The sequence below is a fragment of the Lolium rigidum genome, chromosome 7 (assembly GCF_022539505.1).
Source record: "Lolium rigidum isolate FL_2022 chromosome 7, APGP_CSIRO_Lrig_0.1, whole genome shotgun sequence".
Taxonomy (NCBI): Eukaryota; Viridiplantae; Streptophyta; class Magnoliopsida; order Poales; family Poaceae; genus Lolium; species Lolium rigidum.
The window spans coordinates 355,853,049-355,857,405 of NC_061514.1; positions in this window are offsets into that span (position 1 = coordinate 355,853,049).

The following is a 4,357-nucleotide window of genomic DNA, read 5'->3' on the forward strand; positions in this document are numbered from 1 at the left end:
AGATGTTTTTAGGGTGGGCTGCATTCAAACTAAAAAGAGTGAACCTACACACTAAAACCTAGACTAGATACAAACTAAAGTAGATGAATTAAAGAAAAAACCAAAACATCTTATATACATGCACGGAGGGAGTACATATGAACCAAGATTGGTGAGGTCATTAATATGGACCAGAGGGAGTACTAGATCTGCTGCCATATAGGGCAAAAAACGAGGGCCAAAAGGCACAAATATTTGAAGAAAGATAGAAATGGAAGCTTCTCTAGATTTGATAATAATTTGGTGAAAAAAGACAGAGAGAAAGAGGGGAAAAAGGTGCTCTTAAAAAGGGATGCCAATTTGGGCCGAGAGAGATAGAACCTAGCTCCTGCTCACGAACAACCAAACGCGGTCTCGTCCTGTCCCACGCGGTCCCTTTCTACCAACCCCACGCGGCGCGGCCCCACACGACGCGGCCCCACACGCTAGCACGGAACGATCAACTAACGGGAATCCTACTGAGTACAACTAAGGATCCGAGGGCACGAAAATAGAAAGCCCCATCTTAAAACATAGTCTTAAACTTCATCTTGCAACATAATGTTAAACATCATCTCGAAGACATAGTTGTACACATAATCTCACTCACATAGTTTTACACACAAAATTGAAAAGAGACATAGTTTCAACAACCATAGTTTTCAACACATTATGCATCAGGAGATGGAGCAGGTGGATCTTGACAATATGTAAACTTTTCAGTAGTGAGATAACCATTCATCTTACCTGTCAGAAGTGTCTTCCTTCCACTAGCCCTCCTTCAAGTAGTACTAGGATCTAAAGCAGTGGATGTTCTTGGGGCACAGAATGGTGTTGTTGCTACTTTAGGAGAATCTCTAGGAAGTTCTCTAGGTTTTGCTGGTGCTCTAGGTGTTGTAGGTCCTCTAGGTGTTGCTGGTGCTCTAGGAGCTGTTTGGCCTCTAGGAGCTGATGGTGTTGTAGGAGGTGCTAGTGTTGGTGCTCTTGGAGGTGCTGGTGTTGTTGGAGTTGCTGGTGCTCTTGGAGGTGTTGTTGTGCTTGCACATGTTGAAGTGCTGCCATCCTCACTCAACCTTGTACTCTGTGTAAGCATATAAATCAAGTGAGTTACATAAAAACAAGGTATCAACTGACATAAAAACAGGGTATCAACTTGTGTAAGCATGTACATGGTGACTATTCTTCCTAGCTTGCAGATCTGGCTTCAGAGGTGTATAGCAAGAAGTGTACCTATTACCAACAACCTTGCAGTGGATGCAAGTAATACTGCCCATCCTAGATGTGTCTTTTGGTCCTGGAACTTCAAATGCTCCCTTTCTTCTTTTTTACTTGCTTCCTTTGTAGCTTCTCTCTGAAAACAAGTGGGTCTATGTCATTTGTGAGTTCTTGTCCAATTATCTGGACCAGGCACATGGTACACAAGATGTTCGTAGGCCTCTTTGTATTTATTTCTTGAAGAAGTCATGTACATAGTCTTCTGAGTATTGTCTCACGTTTATATTTGCAGAAACAACATGACTGCAAGCAATGTTCAAGAAATCGTTAATCTTAACTTATCGGTCAGCCTCAAAATGGAGATTAATCGCTTATCAGCCGATTAATCGATTTTATCGGTCGCCCATTTATCGGCTTACTTTTTGGTAAATCCTAATTTCCAGCACTAAATTTTCTATAATATGGTATGTAAAAACAATATTGGAGTATTGAGTAGAAGAGTTACCTTGATTCTTTGCATTTGAATCAATAAAAATGGAAAATTTGAGCTAATGCACAATTCTACAAGATCATAGTATGAAAATATCGACATCCATACTGAATTTCAGTGAAATTTCATTGACAACCGGCCAAAATATCGGTCACCAGAGTGAAAATCAGACGAAATATTGGCTCCCAGACAGAAAACACCGGCCGATATATCGGTGCAGCGATAAATTAGCCGATATGCTGAAATCTTATCGGTTACCACCCGATTCACGATACATCGGACGATAAATAGGTATCTCGACCGATTTTTTGAACATTGACTGCAAGGTAGACTAGTCACATCCCATTTCCTACAGCTACAAGTGTGCTCCTTTAGGTTGACTGCACAATTACTTATGTTGTTGCTCACTTGCTGATGACCCACAAGTATAAGGGGTGTATCGTAGTACTTTCGATAAATAAGAGTGTCGAACCCAACGAGGAGCAGAAGGCGTTGACAAGCAGTTTCGATGAAGGATTCACTGTAAATGCTCACACACAAGTATTCAGGGGTTTTTGATATAGCAGATGAATAAAGTACAAGTAAGTAAAATGCGAGAGTAATAATTGCAGCGAGTGGCCGAATCCTTTTTAGCACAAAGGACAAGCCGATTTGTTTACTTATAATGACCAAATGTTCTTGAGGACACACGGGAATTTAGTCTAGTGCTTTCGCTTCATATAGCTGATTAATCTTCATTGTTTTGATGAGTGTTGTGTGGGTGAACCTATGCTAATGCACCGCCCTTCCTAGGACTAATACATACTTGTGATTATACCCCTTGCAAGCATCCGCAAATACAAGAAAGTAATTAAGATAAATCTAACCACAGCCTTAAACTGCGAGATCCTGCTATCCCTCCTGCATCGATATACCAACGGGGGTTCAGGTTTCTATCACTCCGGCAACCCCGCAATTAGCAAACGAATACAAGATGTATTCCCCTAGGCCCATAAAGGTGAAGTATCATGTAGTCGACGTTCACATGACACCACTAGAAGAATAACACCACAACTTAAATATCATAACATTGAATATTACCCAACATAATTCACTACTAACATTTAGACTTCACCCATGTTCTCAAGAACTAAACGAACTACTCACGAGACATCATATGGAACATGATCAGAGGTGATATGATGATGAATAACAATCTGAACATAAACCTTGGTTCAATAGTTTCACTCAATAGCATCAATAACAAGGAGTAATCGATACCGGGAGAGTTTCCCCTACCAAACAATCAAGATTCAACCCTAGATGTTACAGCGGTGACGAGGTGCAGCGGTGGAGATGGCGGTGATGATGGTGGAGATGATGGTGATGATGATCCCAATGATGTCCAGCTCGATGACGGTGACGATGGCGTCGATTTCCCCCTCCGGGAGGGAATTTCCCGCGGATTTCAGCCTCGTCGGAGAGCTCTTTTCTCTCCGGTGTTTTCCGCCCCGCGAAGGCGGCCGTGACTCTTCGCGACTATTCTCTGGAGCTTAGGTTTTCGGGACGAAGAAGTACGCGAAGGAGAGGAGGCCAGAGGGGGCTGTGGGCCCCCTCCCCACAAGGCGGCGCGGCCAGGCCTGGGCCCGCGCCGACCTATGGGGGGGCCCATGGCGGCACTACTCGGTGTAGGATAACGATGCATAGAAAACAAAAATTTTCCTACCGCAAACACGCAATCCAAGCCAAGATGCAATCTAGAAGACGGTAGTAACGAGGGGGTATCGAGTCTCACCCTTGAAGAGATTCCAAAGCCTACAAGATGAGGCTCTTGTTGCTGCGGTAGACGTTCACTTGCCGCTTGCAAAAGCGCGTAGAAGATCTTGATCACGATCGGTTCCGGCGCCACGAACGGGCAGCACCTCCGTACTCGGTCACACGTTCGGTTGTTGATGAAGACGACGTCCACCTCCCGTTCCGGCGGGCAGCGGAAGTAGTAGCTCCTCTTGAATCCGACAGCACGACGGCGTGGTGTCGGTGGCGGTGGAGAACTCCGGCGGAGCTTCGCTAAAGCACGCGGGAGCTATGGAGGAGAGGGGGCGGCTAGGGTTTGGGAGGGGGTGGCCGGCCACTCAAGGGGGGCGGCCAGGCTGTGGTCTTAGGGTGGCCGGCCCCTCCCCTTGGCCCCTCATTATATAGGTGGAACCCCAAGAGGTGGTGTCCAAGTCTTCGAATAAGACCCGAACCAAAAACCTTCCATAGGAGGGGGGAAACCTAGCCAAGCTAGGACTCCCACCAAGGTGGGAGTTCCACCTCCCATGTGGGGGTGGCCGGCCCCCTAAGGGGGAGTCCACTTGGGACTCCTCCCCACTAGGGTTGGCCGGTCATGGAGGTGGAGTCCCATGTGGACTCCACCTTCCTTGGTGGTTTCTTCCGGACTTTTCTAGAACCTTCTAGAACCATCCATAGAACCTTCCGCGACATTTTAATTCACATAAAATGACATCCTATATATGAATCTTATTCTCCGGACCATTCCGTAACTCCTCGTGATGTCCGGGATCACATCCGGGACTTCGAACAAATATTCCAACTCCATTCCATATTCAAGAACTACCATTTCAACATCCAACTTTAAGTGTGTCACCCTACGGT